Below are 19,826 nucleotides of genomic sequence, written 5' to 3'. Positions count from 1 at the left end.
AACGTTTTGATATATGTATCAAATGTGTCCTGGTAATTATATCAGGCATTGTTTGGTAAATTTGTTATAGCTTATTTTAGTTACACCCAATCCCTAAACACCTGCTAGGTTTCCTTCCAGTACCTTTCATCACCTTTTACTCAACCTTCTCTGCATAATACTATATGCAAGCGCAACCACATGAAACCCTTCCACCTCTCCTTAATAACAAAATATTTAACCCGTTTCAAAGTGTTGGCCCTACGAACCTTTCCTTTTTACATGAGCAATACGAACACCTGAAACGTAAATGCAAATATTATACTCCTTTTTAACCGGAACTGTTTTCCCATGAGCTTTCTATTATACTGATGGGCTTTCTATTATACACATCAATGTTAGATCCATTCTCACCAATGAAAAGTTTGATGATTTTCAAACTTTCATTTACTCAACCGGCAAGCACTGGAGTGTTATTTGCTTAACCCGCGCCCCGTAGGGCTACCGGCGGACCCTACCACCCGTAGGGGGGGGGGCGTTTCGGCCCCCCCTAAGATCTCGGCAAGTTACCGGCCGATTTTCAAAATTCAAACGGCGTTCGATAGCCCCACCTGGCAACTACCTTGTGACCAAATTTCATTGACCTAGGTCAAACCGATGACGTCACAGGTCAGGTCAAAGGTCAGATTTTCACCGTTCACAGGCAATTCAAGAAATGTGCTGTGAAAGCGAGTAAATTGGTAATTTATTGAAAACCATCGATGGTACATTGTTCGTCAAACACATACTTTGCTATCTGAGGTCACTGATACCAGGTCAGGTCACAGCGAGGTCAGGTCACCGGGGGTCACAATATGAATGTGTCGTGTGATACATGTTTTATGGTCCATTTTACATGACAAATGCGATTATGTGGGTTAGGCAGCCTTTGGGGCCAGCCTAGGTCACGTTTTGGTGAAGGTCAGGTCAAGGTCAGGTCAAATTAGGTCAAATTTCAAAGTTGATATTTTTGCAAAAAATGGGTATCGATTCGATGCAGCTCGTCACGGGGAGTCTAATGGTGGTCTTCGTTTTGCTCTACGAGTTCTAGAATTGCCAAAAATTGAGTTTTAAAATTTGACGTCATCATTTTTGAACAGTTTTTTTTCGCTATAACTTGGCCAAAAAACGAGGTATCGATCTGAAATTTGGTATGTAGATAGAAGACGGTAGGCACTATCACATATATTCCGGTTTTTTCAAAACTCAAAAAACTTTTTGGATTTTTTGGCGAATATATCCAAAAAAATGCTTTTTTGATTTTTGGGGGTCAAAACTCAAAAATTTCAAAAATTCGAGAGCAGTTTTGTAGCCCTGTCAATTCTACACCTTTTATGTCTGATCATTTTTCTGTATCTTCAAAGCTGTAGTCCTGACAGGTCTACTCGCGAAGGTCTTTTTTTCGGTCGAAAATGACAGAACATGACGTCACTCTGACGTCATTTGTGGCCAACCTATCATAGCCTCTGGAAAAATTTTTGGTCACAATGTGTAAAATTGATGCCCGGAGGGGTCCTGAAAGTTTGGTGGCGATATCTCCAGCCGTTTAGGAGATATCGACCGAAAAGGACAGGGGGGCCGTTTCGGCCCCCCCTACGGGGCGCGGGTTAACAGAAACCTGGCTAGATCCTTTCACAGAGCAGTACAGGCATCTCGCAGGCTATACTTCAATTTTTAGTAGTCGTCCTAATAAAACAGGTGGAGATGTTGCGATCTATATATGCAATAAGTGCATAAGCTCAACATCGCCTCTAAAAATGAATAAGATTGATGGGACAGAATCTTTATTTGTTGAAAGTACTGTACAATCCAAACAAGTTGTACTTGGTGTCGTCTACAGGCCCCCACGTCTCTGTTCTTCACAGTTTATTGACCAAATGACTGAGGTACTTGAACACATTAGTATATGTCATAAGGATGCTATTATCACCGGTGACTTTAACTTTGACCTTTTCCAAGTTGCAACAGATAGCTCTGTTGAAAACTTTCTGCACATGTTTACCACGAATGGTTTCTTTCCATGTATTTTTAGACCTACACGACTTGGTGTCGACAGTGCATCACTGCTTGACAATATATTCTCTAATAACCTTTCAATCTTGAATGACCCAGGTCTTATTTTGAGTGACTTATGAGATCATTTCCCAGTGTTTGTCGATCTTACTCTCAGAAAAGACAATTCTCATAAACATATGAGGCAAACCATCACTTCTTTTAACTATAACATGATTCCTCACTTGCAAACTCATTTGCAGTTGAAACTAAGAGACTTCTGTAATGAAACTGATGCGGAACACGCATGTACAACATTCATAGAAGCCTACACTTCCGAGATATCTAGGTGCAGCCACACCTATACTCCCACTCGGAAAAAGACACCTATTAACCCTCGCCCGTATAGGGGGGGGTCGAACGGACCCCCCCCCCATGGTTTTTCGGAAATAACTCGCGTAAAAAGCGGCCGATCGCAACGAAACTTTCAGTACCCTCGCATTAATCAATTTTACACCTACCCTGAAAATTTCATGACCCTGACCCCAATGACCTTTGACCTGTGACCTACTTTTCGAGACCATGTTTGGCCGGAATCGCGATTCGGCGTATGTCGGCTCGCATTAGCCGCGCGTTTGCAGTCTTTTCGTGGTTTCAAGCATTCAAACATGTGATATGATGTTGCCCCCATGCATTAGGGTGGGTGTCAAGGTCACCTGAAGGTCAGGTCAGGTCATTGACCTTTGGTGACCTAGGTTCACTTTTTCGAGTTTTATATGTTTCTAGGCCAGTTTTTGGAGCTGAATTCGAATTTAGCAACCATATGAACATTTACGAAGTAGTTTTGTTGCCTTCGTAACATGTTACGAAGCTGTCAGAGGCGGTTGACACCTACTAGGAATACCCGGCAGGACCCCTACTGGTTGACCTGACCTGACCTGACCCGACCTGGACTAAATGCATAAAGACATCATCTGTGGTCAAAACTAACATGATATTCGTGATCAGCGCCCCGAAAAACCCCATAGCAGCCACACTTTACGACGTTCTAACAGGTCCCGATTTTCCGACTTTTGGGTCATTGACCTGACCTGCAAGGTCAACCAATGACCTAGGACCTTAAAATTAGGTATCATCGGCTTCCTCTCGTCACGGGCAACACGCTCGTTTTTTTTCCGCGAAGCTCTAGCTCGATCAGGGGCGAAACGGCAAGGGGGTCCAACGGACCCCCCCCCCCTATACGTTCGCGGCTGGAAAAACACCAATACGGGCGAGGGTTAAACCATGGATTACCCATGGCTTATTGGTTTCCATTAACAGAAAAAAACGAGCTTTTCCGTATAAAGAATAGACACCCGTCTCCCTTCAATATCAACAACTACAAACGTTACAAGAATTTGTTCACTCATATACTGAGGAAAGCCAAACAAACTTACTATCAGAATGCACTAAAAGATTGTGGCCTGAGGGAAACCTGGCGGCTACTGAATAAGATAACGAAAGGAAACATAATTAAAAAAGAAAGTCCACCTTCTTTTAAGATTGGTGATGATGTTGAAAATGACCCAAAAATAATCGCCGAATCTTTTAACTCATACTTTGCTAGTGTTGGCAATGACTTGAAAGAGTGGATACCTCCTTGTTCCACCGACCCCATTGAAAATCTTCCTAGAGGACTAGGAAACTCACTATCATCATTCACCGAAACTAATGACATTGAAGTTACTGAGATAGTAAATAGCACCAAAAAAGTTGGTGGTGGAATAGACGGCATTAATGCATGTATTTTTAAAGCAGCTTACCAGACTGTCCTAAGAGAGCTTGTCTTTCACTTGAATTTATGCTTACGCCAAAACGTGTTCCCTCGTCCTTTGAAAACGGCGGTTATAAAACCAATTTTTAAAGCAGGGGATAAGCAACGTTTTACAAACTATAGACCAATAAGCATACTGCCTTTATATCGAAAATACTAGAAAAACTAGTACATACCCGACTTGAGCATTTCTTTGAACATAACAAAATCATCACCGAATTTCAGTTTGGTTTTAGAAAAAGCATGAGCACTTACATGCCCCTTCTTTTGGTTCAAGAAAAAGTAAACCAAGCATTTGAAGCAGGCAAAGTTGTCTGCGGCTTATACCTTGACCTCCGAAAAGCATTTGACACTGTGAACCAAACCATTTTACTTAAGAAACTGTATGCTTACGGTATACGTGACAATGCACTTATGATGCTGAAATCATATTTAGAAGGCCGCACACAGTGTGTTGAGGTAGAGCATGTTCGCTCCAGCCTTGCTTCGGTTGATATCGGTGTTCCCCAGGGCTCCATCCTTGGGCCACTTCTGTTTCTAATTTACATCAATGACTTTCCCCCCATTTCTGATGATATAACTGCATATCTGTATGCAGATGACACAACCATTTTCATTGAAGGCAATGATGAAGCCCATTTGCAAAGAGTCATCGACGCCACAATGCCCAAGATAGCTGTTTGGTTTCAAGCAAACCAATTATCTTTAAATACAGACAAAACTTTTTGTCAGCTATACAATAATTCAAAACGCGCTGTCAATGTGTCTGTTTTGCTCTCTGGTGCACATATTAAATTTGTTAACCCTATTAGTGGCAGGCTCCTGGCTACCCCATATTAGTGGCAGGGGGGGCTGTTTACGACCCCCCCCCCCCCTTGATATCTCGAGATCTAACCGGCCGATTTTCAAAATTCAAACGGCATTCGATTTGGCTCAACGAGATCTACATTTCTAAAAAAAAAATTAAAAATGTCAATAGGGGGGTAGAGGGGGGTAAAAAAGGGCAAATTGCAGATACATTTTAGACTGTTTATCACGGCCAGGTTTCTGAACCAATCTTAACGCAACTTTTGCCGATCGATAGAGAATGAACCAGGAATTCACATGGATCCTAAAAATATGCATTTTCAAAAATCATAGGCGGATGCAGATCATTGAGATTGGGGGTACACAAAAAGTATAGTAAATAAGGTTTTTGTTGGTACTGTTTCTAAAAAGGGTGGCAATGGTCTTGTTATGTTACAATTTTCTTATGAGAGAACGACTAAAATTGTATTGGTCATGCATAGGCGGTGTCAGGGCACCTATGTTGGGAGGTAAAAAATAACCCCCCTTTTTGGACGCCTGGATCCGCCTATTATAGCAAAAACGTGTCAAAAGAGGATGCACAATAACTTTGTATATGTTATCACATGATACCTTTCATTCACTGTTCGTAAAACTGGTGCAGCATCGTGATCTTCGCCCAAATGACTCGCTTCACGAATAGGACCCCCCAATTCCCAGTGCTCTGGAGCCGCCCCTGGTACAGTTATGAACTTGAAATTTTCAGGGAATGTGCCCAATTTAGTTTTAGGAAAAGTCAGAAAATTTCAGCATCGTAGCTTCAGCGGTTTCGGAGATATTCCCGAAAAACCTGAGGGGTGGATAAAAACAACCCCCCCCCTGCCACTAATAGGGTTAAAACAGTTAAGTACTTGGGCATGTACGTAGATGACGATCTGAAGTGGAAATCACACATTTCACACCTTTCTACAACGCTGACTCGTAACGTTGGACTCATAAGCAGAGCTAGGTATATATTGGTACCTAAACAGCTGCTTCTTTTATATAACGCACTTTTCCTTCCGTATCTATATTACTATTTGAGGAGGGTGCGTCTGTCCGTTACCGAGGTCCCGACTTGGTGGTGCTTTGCGTGGACTACAGGCCAGACCGTTGCACCTAGCCCGGTGAAATTTGCACAACTCATAGATCAGGGTGCGCGACGTGCCTTTGAGGAGTCTCAGCTCGATCAGATTGATAGGGAGCGCGTGGCGCGTGCTCAAAAAGTGCAAATTCGCGTCATAGACTTTACGTGTATAAATCGGCGTGCGAAATCGGGCGAAAACGGCTAATTTTGGCCGACACGGGTCCGGTTCCGGCGCAATATCTTGGTGACCAGGGGTCCGACCGGCACGGGGAAAACAGCATCGTGTAGATATTTGAATGGGCAATTGAATGGTGTGCGATGCAGAGGATGGCACGTGCCACGTGCACCGGGAAGGGCACTTTTGTTGAAAAATTGCGGTTAGGGCGGATTTTGGAATTGATTTTATTTTTAGGTGACCGTTAAAGGGACCCTCCCACCTTAACATTAGATTTGAGTTGAGATAGCCAAAATGGGGTCCCTGGCTCACAATTACCGGTTTCGGCACTCACAACATCGAGAAATGCCTTAAATCGGAAATATTGAATTTCAAAATTGCAGCATTTTGATTCAGAGGGGCTAATGCTTAGGAATACCCCTCTGAATGTGTGACGTCAGCGCAGACATCTAACGGTTTTTAAATGTTTGACTAAAACGTTTTGTAGCACGCGGTGGTATATGCTATTTGCGCGCAGCATCTGCCGCAAACGCCGCACTTCTAAAATAAAGTCGCTAGAAACAGTGGAGATCCCAAAAAAGTAAACAAAAGTAAAAGTATAATATCTTGAAAACCGGTGAATATTTTTCGGTGAAATTTGGTAGATATTCGTTTTCGCTCTTTCTGAACCGAGCAACATCACTTTCATGCCAATTCATAAACTTTTTTGAAGGTGGGAGGGTCCCTTTAAACAGAGCGAGTTGGAACAACGCCTGTTGTCAAGAGAAATGTACCGCCTATCATATAAAAATTGTGAAAAGCTGATTGATCCAAATCAATGTGGTACGAATCACGGGAGAAAATGGTGTTTGTCAATTTTGTGCCACTTTGTTTATCAAAATGGTTTTACTCCATAATCTGATATCTTTGGCAGTTAAAAATGGCACCGTTGGAAAGAGCATTCAATTCTGTCCAAGGTTCAGTCTTCATTTTTGCATGATGAGCAACAGTATTCTTAAAAATGTAAATGTTCCAAACCATTACATTGCCATTTTTAGCGAAATTCATCGATGGCCCTCAAAAGACTTCACACGCCAGTTTTCGAATCATTTTTCCTAGGATAAGAAGCTTCTGTTTTTACCTAATATCGCAAAAAAAATCAAAAATGGGCCTGGAATAGTGCCTTTTTCGCCTAAAAGTTTATCGGTTTTTCGATATGTATAACAATTGTAGTGGGCTGACCTGTAAACAGGCGTCGGCAACAATCGCGAATGCGGCGCACATGTGACAATAAGCAAAGGTCATTATAGAGTTACGACGTACGGGAATGAGTTATCAGCTGTCTAATCGTAGACAACACAATGTCGAGCCTTAAACTGTAAGCCTGTATTGGTATTGTTTCTTTTATTTGGCTGTCGAACATTATTTATGGTTTGAAATATGATTTTATGTAAAATAATTGATATGAAAAAGCCGTCTCTTAAATTATGACCCCATTTCACCACACGCAAGTGGCAGAAATGACAATGATCAGCTGACGCATTTTTCTTGGCCGAAGTCAGAGCGCGCGGCCCGACGCACCAACACCGCACCACAAAGTATGAGCAGAAGCCGCGCCCAAAGCCAGGGCCCCGGTAACGTGAGGTAGCCGAGTCGGGGCAGCTTGCGCTGACCCAAGCCGGGGCCGCAGCTTTGGGCGCGGTCTACCGCATCCCCGCGGGCAGCCCCGGGCTATCACATGACACCGGGAGGACGCGCGGCCCCGGCTTGGGTCAGCGCACGCTGCCCCGACTCGGCTACCTCACGTTACCGGGGCCCTGGCTTTGGGCGCGGTCTACCGCACCACCTAACAGGCGTGTTCGAAACCGCAGGAGATGATGATGAACGGGTTTATCGAGACTTGATTGGATGAGCATATCGGTAATAGCGATTTCAGTGTGTGCTTTTATTGTTCATAGTGGTGTGAAATGTGGTTGGGGTACGACCGACAACCCGTCGGGGCGAATTTCGCACTGGGGTACTCAAAATTTGAAGAATTTAAGACGTTTCCATGAGTTTTGAAGGTACGGATAAGTTCTAAAAATCCAGTTCTCCTTATCTGGGCCATTAAACTCCATACGGTCCAGGAAAGCTGGCACACTACCTTTAAGTAGACCGCATGATAATACGAAACGGGCACCTCAATGCGATGGATCTTTTTTGTTCAATTACAAAATGTTTGGCCGTCATGAAACAATCGAACGAAATGGATACCAACCGAATCGACACAGGACCAACCTAACACCCACGGGTCAAACATTACCCTTCCTCGCATTGCGGAGCACGCGGGTCACCCTAGTACCAACTACTGCTGTATGCTTTACAGCAACACTTTTATTACAAACGTAGATAAGCTCGAGAAATTACAAAAGCGTGTGGTCAGAATGATTGATGGCGAACATAGACTCGCACACACAGCACCAATTTTTAAGAAACTGAAAATTCTTAAGTTGAGAGACATTGGTAAGCAGCAGATGCTTCTAATGCATAGAAAGTTGAAAGGAACTTTGCCTTCATCTATTGACAGACTTTTTACGATACTCGAACCGCTTCGAGATACTCGCTCAACCCATCATTTCCACGAGTTCTTCTCAGAAAAAAACTTATCGCAGCTACACTACTAGGTGGTCTGCACCTAGAATTTGGAACTCAATAATTGGTCCTAAGTTCACAGGTATGGAAGCAGTTCCACTAACAAAGAGAGAAATCAAGGATTTCTCAAAGCAGTTTTTTATCGATCGATACTGATACCATTGCCAACACTGACATTATTGTTCTTGTGTTCCACCTGCGTTCGTAAACATACGAATACCTGCCAATGAAATGATCCCCCATTTGATTTATTGTGGGTATGTACGTACATTTACCTGATAATGTATTTTACCCGCTCTCTCACAGGACGTACATACTTGCACAGTACATAGTTATATGTACACAATTACAGAATTTGTCTATAATAAATGCATATCACTTAGGGCATACCTAATCTTGGAACATTGTACATCTCTGTAACTGGGTAGGTATGTTCTAGCTGGGTACCTAGATCGCCACAAGAGGTGGTGGTATTTAGTGGTCCTATGTCTTTTTCCTGTTTGTCTTTTACTTCTTCTCGAATTTTTATCCCACATTTTTGTTTTGCCCTTTTCTTTTTGTTAAGCTTTGCTTTTTCTCCCTATAAACATCATACAGTACGTACAGTACTAACTGTATGTCTTTGAATCATCGCCATCGCTCAATCACCTAACTTTCTTGCTATTTACATTACTTGCTATTTGTATAACGGTCGTCTCGTTTTGTTTTGTGTACTTACAAGTCACACTTAAAGGGAGATAATGAGCTTTCTTTTTTCTTAAATAAAAATTACTCGACATCTATACTATTTCTACTGTAGTTTCTATAAAATATGAAAATTTCCTAGCACATTTTCGTATGTGACAAAGGTTTTTATTTTTGCAAAAAAGAAGCAGTACTTGCAGTACTTGTAACACCCACCGAAATGCGTTGTCCTCTATAAAAAAGTCGCAGTATATGGCGCTTTTGTTTCAAACAGCGACGCTTGGGTTTTTGTTTATGTTATCGCCTTGTCGTTGCTTGGTTGTAAGGATTCTAATTTGAATTAGAGTTAACCCGCGAGTTGCTGGGGGGGGCGTTAAACGTCCCCACTTTTTTCGCCGGGCCATAGCATAAAAACGGCGCGCCGCAGGCACGCCAAATTTTGGGTACCTGTAGGGAATTGATTGAAGTTTATTCTGACAAAGTTTCAAAAAAATCGGTCGGAAATTTTTTGAGATATCGAGGTTTTAGTGACGTCATGATTTCCGAGTTTTCGACAAAAAACGGCATATGTTCAAAAAATCATATAAAATCACAGAATAGACATACAGACATGCCGTAAACGCCATTAGACTGCCAATACCATGGACAATCAAATGGCTATCTTCAATTATTGATTATCGTTCCACATTTTCCAAAATCTTGAACTGAATCTTGGCAATTTCTCGTGACTACTTCACGACCATGATACATGCATTTCTTAAATTGAACTTTTTGAGCCAAACACGTACACATATGATAAAATGAATGTCACCATCGTGTTCTACGCCCCAAATTACCCATAAAACATGTGTCACAGGCTGCGAATATCAGTTTTGATTTTCGAGGATATGTGCCTACCGGGTTGACCTGACCTTGACCCTGACCTATGCTTGACTGACCCCTACATGGAGCTGACACTCTTGTAGGCCTTATATGATGGATTGTGCACCGTTTTGACAGAGTTTATGACGAGAGGCGCCCATTGCGAAGTCCTGAAGTCCATGCTACTGAAAGCCCGATTTCAGGTTTTTGACCTGACCTTGACCCGACCTGTGACCTCAAAATTCAACTTTAAAGTACTCATCTGAAGCGTCTCGACGCGTTCTTTCGTTTGCCGCCTCGTGCGTTTCGCTGCGCCTATTGGTTCTCGAGTTATCGGCTGGGGGCGTTTAACGCCTCCCCCCCCCCAGCAAACGGTGGGTGGCGAAATACCCCAGCAACTGCCGGGTTAATTCGGTTTAGAATTAATTAGATTCTAATTCGGGGGTACATAGTGCCTACTCTTCTTTGTTTCCAAGTATTATTTTGCGCCACAAATGAACGGCATGCGCCAGAAACGCAGCCAAATCTTGCGATTGCGACTACGAAATTCATTGTTTTGGCGTCAGAGCCTGAAGCGAAAAATACAAGCATATTTATTTCAAAAAGACTTCAGGTTTGTCGAACGGTGTTATGAGAATTTTGATAACAGTACTGCATAAGTGTTTCAGTGATGCCGCAAAAGTGTTGTATCTATCTTCTTTTATTGTGCAGTCGGCGGGACCGATTCAAAATTGAGTCGTTGCTACTAAAATAGCAGCATATGGCGTCAGATGATGAACAGGAAAAATAGTTGCGTAAATTTAGACATAAACCACCCCCAAACAATGAATTTCTTTTGAAGGCACTATAGACGACCATTAACTAACTAGATGTGATGAAGATCAAATGTAAGGAGTACGCTCATTTTACAAAATTACATGCAAGTACCAAAAAGTGATGTAAGTACTTATTCAACGGTCATTTTCAGCGCTCCCCGCTAACGTGACTTCAAGTTGAGATATTTGCGGCAAGATACCGAATTGAGCAAAATGGTTTTAATTTACATTATAAATTGTTGTGTTTTGTCAGACAATGGTCCTAACTCAGATTTTGTGGAAAAAGGTCATTATCTCCCTTTAAGTTCTCCTGGATACTGTTCTGGTTTGGGCCTCGCCTGCCGGGCCGCCCCGTACCGGTTCGTACCGGCTCGATGTGACCGGGTGCTGGGTCACCCCACCCTGGTACGATGTGGGCGCCTGTCATTGGTCGGTGGCTGGGTGGCGTGATCAGGCCACACCACCCGAGTTATGTGTCAGTGTGTGATGGGTCGGCCGATATGTAGCGAGGCGATGTGTGTGCTGGATCGGAGAGAGAGGGCAGTCTGGTTTTGGTCAGTGATAGTGCAATACACCTCCACAGCTCAGCCGGCTTGTGAACTCTACATGGCGCAGCCGACATCTACGGACCTGCTGCAAGTAAGCTGAGGTGTTGCCACCGGTGCCTATCCAGCTGGCCGGCGACGCATGCCGTACAACTTACGCTCCAAGTGCAAGATGGACGGCTCCGACGACCAAGACAGCAGTTCGGCACCACCGTGGCTGGCTCAGCTCCAGCAGCAGCTACAACAGCAGCTTCAACAACAGCACGAACAACATCAGCAAGACATCGAGCTTCTCCGCAAGGAACTACAAGAACACCGTCTGACGGCAACAACGGCACCTGACAAGAAGCCAATAGCTGCAGCGGTAGATCCTACGGCTCTCGCTGGACCGACAACGGACGGCGCTGTGGAATCGGCGAATCCTGTTACTTCACCACAGGCGGCTGGAGAGCTGGCAACGACACGACCGTCTACTGCAACCGGTGCTGTAGCATCTCTAGCTCCTGCTTCAGCTTCTGCGCCGCTTCATACAGACAGCGGGGCCAGGCGGCCACCGGTATCTCCTCCAGTGAAGCTGTCGTCGTCTGCCACTCTCCGTGAGTTTCGCCTCTGGAGGTCATCCTGGAATGACTACTACCGCTTGGGGAGCATCTTTACTCTTAGTCAAGAGGACCAGCTCGCCTACCTGCGAGCGTGCTTCACTGAAGACATGCGTGCCGCCAGTCTGCACGCCGTCGGGATCTGCCCGCACTCGGACAACGTGAGCTCATCGCTGGACAAGATCGAGCAGTATCTGCGGCTTCAGCACAACGTCGCCATCGACCGGGTAAAGTTTGAAGAACGACACCAAGAAGAGGGAGAGTCATTCGACTCGTTCCTGATCGCGATCAAGGAGCTAGCAGCCGACACCGAGCTGTGCTCCTCCTGCATGGACGACCGCATCACAACGCGCATCATGTCCGGGATACGCGACAAGGATACACGTCGAAAGCTGCTGTCACTCCGGCCATTCCCGTCGCTGCTGTGCGCAATCGACATCTGTCGATCGGAGGAGGCCTCTCAAGCTAACAACCAGCTTCTGCAGGACATCACTCAAGGCCATCAGTCGCATCAGAGCGTCTTCCGGGTGTCATCACGCCAGAATCAGCGGAGCCCATCACGAGAACGGTCATGTGAGGGCTGCGGCGGCACTGGCCATCCCAGGAGGTCATGTCCTGCTGCAAATCTCACCTGCTACTCCTGCGGCACCAAGGGCCATCTGGCGGCGGTATGCCGCAAACGGCAGCAGGCTCACCAGCCACCAGAGGCACAGCGATCTCGGAGCAGAAACCGGCACTCGAACCAAGTCTCCATTCCACAAGTCGTGGTCGGCAGTCTGCACAAGACTCAGCAGGCACCGAAGATTGCTGTTCAGCTTCGGCGTGCTGACGGCACCCTCCTTGGTACTGTCGATGCCACGCCTGACTCAGGCGCAGAGATCTCTGTGATGAGTGCTGAGCTGGCGCGCCAGCTCGGTGTGCGGCAGGAAGATCTGTCGCCACCGCCGAGTATCCAGATCTCCGCTGCCAACCTGCAACCCATGCGCTGCACTGGCACCTTCGAGGTCTTCATCAGCCTTCAAGACAGGCTGATCCGAGACACTGTGTACGTCTTCACGGAATCTCGCGGCATGCTGTTGGCCTGGTACACCGCCAAGTCTCTGGCCATCCTACCAGACCACTACCCCCAGCCTGGAAGTCAGCGACCTGCTATTGACAGCATCGTCACGACCGGTTCAGATGGAGAAGGGAGGACGTCGCCAACGGATCCGAAGTCTGCTGTTCGGCAGCATGGCAAGCTGCGACAAGAGCTTGTCAAGGAATACCGTGATGTCTTCACGGCGGACGGCAAGAACTCACTCCAACCGATGTCCGGTGAATCAATGGTCATCCACGTCACTGAGGAAGTCACGCCGTTTGCGGTCCGCACGGCTCGGCAGGTTCCCTTCGCCTGGAGGGACGAGGTCAAAACGCAGCTGGACCAGATGGTTCTGCAAGGCATCATAGCACCACTCGGCGCAGAACCTACAGATTGGTGTCATCCTCTCGTGCTGGTTTCCAAGGACACTGGTGTACGCATCTGCATAGACCTCACCAAGCTGAACAAGTTTGTCAAGCGGCCTCTACATCCCCTCATCACGCCTCGTGAAGCCATCTCACAGGTACCCACGGATGCGAGGTTCTTCTCAACACTGGACGCGAAGTCTGGATACTGGCAGCTGCCTCTGCATCCTGAGAGCCAACATCTGACGACCTTCATAACTCCCTGGGGCCGCTACAAGTTTCTCAGAGCTCCGATGGGCCTGATCTCGACTGGTGATGAGTATTGCCGACGGGGTGACATCGCTCTTCAGGGACTCAACAACTTCGTCAAAGTCGTCGACGACATCCTGGTGTATAGCAAGACCCTGGAAGAGCACGAGCGTCATCTCCGAGCTCTTCTCGACCGCTGTCGGGAGCACAGCATCACCCTCAATGAGAAGAAGTTCTTCTGCGCCGTGGAAGAGGTGTCTTTCTGCGGCTTCACGCTGTCACTTGCTGGGAAGCAAGTCCAGCCAGGCAAGGTCTCTGCCATCACCGAGTTCCCGCCGCCTACCAACATCACGGAGCTGCGATCCTTCATGGGCCTCGTCCAGCAGCTCGGCGACTTCTCCAAAGAGATCTCCTCGACAGCCGAGCCTCTGCGTGGTCTACTGAAGCCAAGCAACAGTTTCATCTGGACTCCAGACCATCAGGCCGCATTCGACGCGATGAAAGCGGCTCTGGCAGCGCCACCTGTGCTGGCGCACTTCGACCCATCTCTGCCTACGATGCTGCAGACAGATGCGGCAAGACGGAAAGGCCTCGGATACGCCCTGCTTCAGCGCCACGGTAACCACTGGCGTCTGGTGCAATGCGGATCTCGTTTCCTTTCGGACACGGAAACCCGATACGCCATGGTGGAGCTGGAGCTGCTGGCGATCGTCTGGGCGCTGAAGAAGTGTCACATCTTCTTACGCGGCCTCCCACACTTCGAAGTCCTCGTGGATCATCGGCCACTCCTGCCGATACTGAACGATTTCACTCTCGACACCATTGAGAACTCCCGCCTACAGAGACTGAAGGAGAAGACGTCGCTCTTCAACTTCACCGCCAAGTGGATCCGTGGGAAGGAGCACGTCATCCCAGACGCGCTCTCTCGCGCTCCTGTCGATGAGCCCACCGCTGACGACGATCAACTGGTCCAGGAGGTGGAATGTCATGTCCGCCGGGTATCAGTCAGCACCATTCAAGAGATCACTGTTCTGCAAGGTGAAACTCACCTGCCTGACCCGCGTCTGGAGAAGCTCACTGAAGTCGCCAGTTCTGACAGCGAGAACCAACTCCTTCTGCGCGCTGTCACGGATGGCTTCCCTGGCTCCAAGGAGCAGCTTCCTCAGCCTCTCCGTCCTTTCTGGAGTGTCCGTCATGAGTTATCCACACACAGTGGCCTTATCCTCAAGGGATGTCGCATCGTCATCCCTGCGGCTTCACGGAAGGCCACCCTGGAGGCTCTTCACGCTTCCCACCAAGGCGTCGATAGAACCAAACGCAGAGCTCGTCAAACCGTTTGGTGGCCAGGCATCAACAGCGACATCACCAACACGGTTGGAGCGTGCGACGCCTGCCAGGAGCGCCGACCGAGTCTACCTCCGGAACCGATAGTGCTGGAACCACCAACATCAAGAATCTTCGAGGATCTGTCGTCCGACATCTTCACACTCTCTGGAAGAGACTTCCTGGTCTGTGTGGACAGACTCTCCAACTGGCCAGTGATCTTCCAGTTCCCACGAGGAGACACAACCAGTCGGCAGGTCATCCAAGCTCTGCGAGAGGTGTTCGTCACACTCGGCGTACCATTACGGCTTCGCACAGACGGTGGCCCTCAATTCAAGAGCAGAGAAATCGCCGCCTTCCTCAAGCGGTGGGGCGTGGTCCACGTCTTCTCCACGCCATACTACGCCCAGTCTAACGGGCATGCTGAAGCTGCGGTGAAGACCATCAAGCACCTCATCGCCAAAACGACGACCAACGGCTCCGTCGACGATGAGCGGCTGCATCAGGGACTGTTGGAGCTGCGGAACACCCCTGGCGCCAGTGGCCGCTCTCCAGCACAGATCGTCTTTGGCCATCCAATCCGCTCCTGGGTTCCAGCTCATCGCAGTGCGTTCGCCCCGGAGTTGCAACTGCGCGCCGACGACTGCGATGCCAGGGCTGCGCGGGATCGTCTTCAACGCGAGCAGCACTACAACTCCTCGGCTCGCAGCCTTCCACCCCTCAAGATCGGAGCCGATGTCCGACTTCAGGATCCCATCAGCAAGCGATGGGATAAAGTTGGTGTCATCATCGGCGTGGGCTACAAGCGAGACTACCACGTCAAGCTCCCCAGCGGAAGAGTACTATGGAGGAACAGGCGTTTCCTCCGCTCTGCAGACAGGCCGTCTGCAACTGACAAGTCGTCACCCGAATCTACGGACCCTGACCCATCTGACGTTCCTGAACGTCGGGTCCGGTTCCAGCTGCCCCCTGCAAAGCTGAGGCGCAGCTCACGTCAACGACATCGTCCGGACAGGCTCGGCTACAGCGACTAGAACTTCTTGCAAGAAGTTCTTCAGGGGGAGGGAGATGTTCTGGTTTGGGCCTCGCCTGCCGGGCCGGGGCGGCCCGGCAGGCGAGGCCCAAACCTCGCCTACCGGTTCGTACCGGCTCGATGTGACCGGGTGCTGGGTCACCCCACCCTGGTACGATGTGGGCGCCTGTCATTGGTCGGTGGCTGGGTGGCGTGATCAGGCCACACCACCCGAGTTATGTGTCAGTGTGTGATGGGTCGGCCGATATGTAGCGAGGCGATGTGTGTGCTGGATCGGAGAGAGAGGGCAGTCTGGTTTTGGTCAGTGATAGTGCAATACACCTCCACAGCTCAGCCGGCTTGTGAACTCTACAGATACGTAACAATACGTAAATCAGCCCTACGATACTTCCCACCGACCTGGGTTTACCGAGCAACAAGCTTGCTTAGCTCGGTATCCCTTTTCGGTGAGGATCTGACTCCTCCGGGTATGACTAGGCTCTGTCCCTCTTCAATAATGCAAGCTTTGCATGCGCTTATTACCACTAACCCCTGGATTACTCTCTCCTTCTCACTATTTTCTTTGGGAATGGTGTAGCGGCCAGTCAAGCTACATTTAGTCTTGACTTCTTTGCCTCTTCTTATGACAATTTACCAACTTACTAAGCATTGTATTTAGCTTTGTTTTTGTTTGCTTTCCTTTTTCTTAGCAGGGAGTGTCGCGACTTTCTTCATATTTTTGTCTTGGGAGGTGTTAACGTAAGGTGCTGTTGTCGCGTGGGTCAGTGGGTGGACACTCCTGGTCGTCTGATCATGGGCGGCGGCTTAGAAAAAAAAGGTCAGGTCAAGTGATGTCAAATTTTGAAATTGGTTGTTAAGGCCTAAAAAGGTGTCTATCTGATGCAGTTTTTCACGGCGAATCGAATGGTGCTATTTTTGTTTCCGTACGAGGTCTAGAACTTCAAAAAAATCATTTTTCAAAATTTTGTGTGTCGTGACGTCATAAGAGTTTGAATAACTCCCACATTTTTGAACCGATTCTTCTAAAAATTGGTATGTAGGTGCACATAGACCACTTCTCTGACATATATTCCGGGTTTTTTTGATACACTCAAAATTTTGGATTTTATAATTATTTTCCCCAAAAAATCAGTTTTTTGAAAAAAAATTGGGCCAAAACCCAAAATTTTCAAAAAACTGAGATAGCCATTTGATAGACAAAGTAGAATTACGTATAACCTTTTTGTTACGTCTTGATTCCTTTAAAAATGAAGATGTTAGCGGCGTTTGAACTTTTGCCGTTTTTGAGGCGAAAATGGCGAGCATGACGTCACTAAAACGTCAATTTCTCAAAAAATTTCCGACGGATTTCGCTCAAATATTCAGGGAACGTGTCAAATTGATGTAAGAAAAGGTACTAAACGTTTAGCGGCGCTGTGCGCCGCTGTTTTTGAGATATTGCAAAAATTCGCGAGGGGGGTAAAATTTACCCCCAGCCCCGCGCTAAACCCTCGGTTTTAGCGATTTTTTTTAAATAGTTGCCATTTTTGACGAAAAAAGAAAAACATGTAGTTACATCAATAAAATCGATTAATCTAAAAAAGTTTTTTTGAAAATGTGCATAACAATTTGACAAAAGCCGTCAAATTGATGAAGGAGAAGGTAAACGAAGTTTCAAGTTGATAGCGTAAGCGGTTCGTGAGTTATTCGTGAAAACGGAGGGGGGGGGGTCGGATCCGACCCCCCCTCCAGGCGGTCGCGGGTTAGGATGTCATCAATAATGGAGAGACATAGGCCTGGTTACCCTCTATACTCTGCAGTTGCACTGAGCTAGTGTCTGAGTGTTCCTGTCACATTACAGTGACTACCGACCAATATTCCAGGTTGTGGTAGCGCCAGGGAGAGCCAAAACACGACCATCCTTCCGGCTAGAGTCGGTTTCAGCGAGCTGAAGGAGCTGCGGAGCCCACGGGAGACTAAGGAGCGGCTGTCAGTCACCATCGTTGACATCCCGCGACTGAGGGGGCAGCTGCCGAAAGGCCTCGAGCGCCTTACTGTCAGAGGTGAGATACCAGGGATCACACATATGTATTGTCGGTATATGCAAATGGACAGCGGAGACTGTAAATGGACAAACTGATAAGATTCACTAGTTGTCCCTATCCTATTCGATCCGCGCGATGATCCGATCAGATCACACACAAACAACGTTGTTTGTGTGTGATATTGTGGGACTTTCGCGAGTTGCTATCAGGGACCGCGGTTTCCGGGGGGGGGGGGGGGGTGCAATTGTACACCCTGAAAATCCCGAGGGTGTGCAGACATCTATTTTTGCACACCCACAGTTCGTTGTGGGGGCCATGTGGGCTGCTGAGTGCTGAGGGCCTTCACTGGCGCTTGAGTGTACAGGAGGTCTACAAAATAAGTCCTCTCCGTATGCGGGCAGGTGGCGCCCGAGTATCGCTCAGGCGCTAAATGCCCACTGGTGACCCGCATACGGCGGGCATGGGCGGCGCCACCGTGGGGTACATGGGGTACAGTGGCGTATCCAGAAATCAGCGAAAGGGGGGCCATGGTGCTCGAGGGGGCGACTTTTTCCCTTGAGAGGGGCGCCATTGTCAGCTCGCGACAGGGGCGTCAGTCTAAAATGTAACGTCATGTTCATGCATGATTTACTAGGTGCTGCAAAATACGAGTATAAAAACAAGGTTTCGCTGATTTGTCATAAAATCCAATTAACCCGCGCCCTGCTGGGGGTGTTTGAACACCCCCCCCCTTGTGATTTTTCGCGAATATCGGCGCGGAGCGCCGCCGTTTTTGGTACACCTTATCATACATCAATTCTACACATGTTGTGAAAATTTCAGACCAAGGTCATTCAAGGTCAGGTCACCAGGTCACTTGAAGTGACATCACCTCATAAAAAGTTTCAATGTCTGCCATTGCTACACCGAGTGACCGATCGCTTTGAAACTTTCAGCGACTGATAAGGGTAACAGTATCTACAAAATGTATATCTCAGAATTTTGATATCGGTGACCTAAGGTCAAGTCAATTTTGCGACCTCCCCGTTATAAGTCAATGGGAGAAAATTGAAATGCACCTCTTTTGGACGAAAGACATTATAAACACTCCCAAACACTGAATTACAAGTGGTTTAAACACACTGAACATGAAAATGGTGTCCGTGACCCCTATTTATGCCCCTGAGGTCATCTCAGGTCACGAATGGTGTCTAACAGTTTTTCGCAAATAACTTTTAATAGAGGCATGCTAGAGCGGTGAAAACAACTTAGATGTGTTCCGCTCGACGATACGGATCGACTGATATGCAACATGACCTTTTTCGGTCAGGTCATGACCTTGACCTGCGGTCAAATTTTCAAGTTGACCTTTCAAGGTCAAGTTATAGTTCATTCGATGCGTCTTGACGAGAGGAATACGCTGACGATAAAAGTAAGCTCGTACAAGGCTTGGGTCAAAACTTATTGCAGAAAACTGTTTACGAAAAAATAGGCTATTTTGCAGTTTTTGCCCCCTGCAGGGGGGGGGGGGTTAACCCGCGCCCTGCTGGGGGGGGGTGTTTGAACACCCCCCCTTGTGGTTTTTCGCGAATATCTCCAAAACGGCGGCGCGGAGCGCCGCCGTTTTTGGTACACCTTATCATACATCAATTCTACACATGTTGTAAAAATTTCAGACCAAGGTCATTTAAGGTCAGGTCACCAGGTCACTTGAAGTGACCTCACCTCATAAAAACTTTCAATGTCTGTCA

The 19,826-nt window shown here is 47.3% G+C and overlaps 1 long non-coding RNA gene across 1 annotated transcript; it reads right to left on the bottom strand.

The window, feature by feature from the left end:
* Window positions 1–5,567: 5,567 nt before the first annotated feature.
* LOC122373122 lies at window positions 5,568–8,392 on the bottom strand. Its single transcript, XR_006254982.1, has 3 exons — window positions 8,231–8,392; window positions 6,358–6,359; window positions 5,568–5,676 (listed from the first exon to the last, which is right to left on the bottom strand). It is a non-coding gene; the product is annotated as an uncharacterized LOC122373122 (long non-coding RNA).
* Between the last annotated feature and the right edge of the window lie 11,434 nt (window positions 8,393–19,826).

Source organism: Amphibalanus amphitrite, unplaced genomic scaffold (genome assembly GCF_019059575.1).
Source record: "Amphibalanus amphitrite isolate SeventyFive unplaced genomic scaffold, NRLGWU_Aamphi_draft 001446F_arrow, whole genome shotgun sequence".
NCBI classification, from domain to species: domain Eukaryota; kingdom Metazoa; phylum Arthropoda; class Thecostraca; order Balanomorpha; family Balanidae; genus Amphibalanus; species Amphibalanus amphitrite.
Note: the sequence above shows the minus strand (reverse complement) of the source record. Positions and strands in the feature narration are given on the sequence as shown.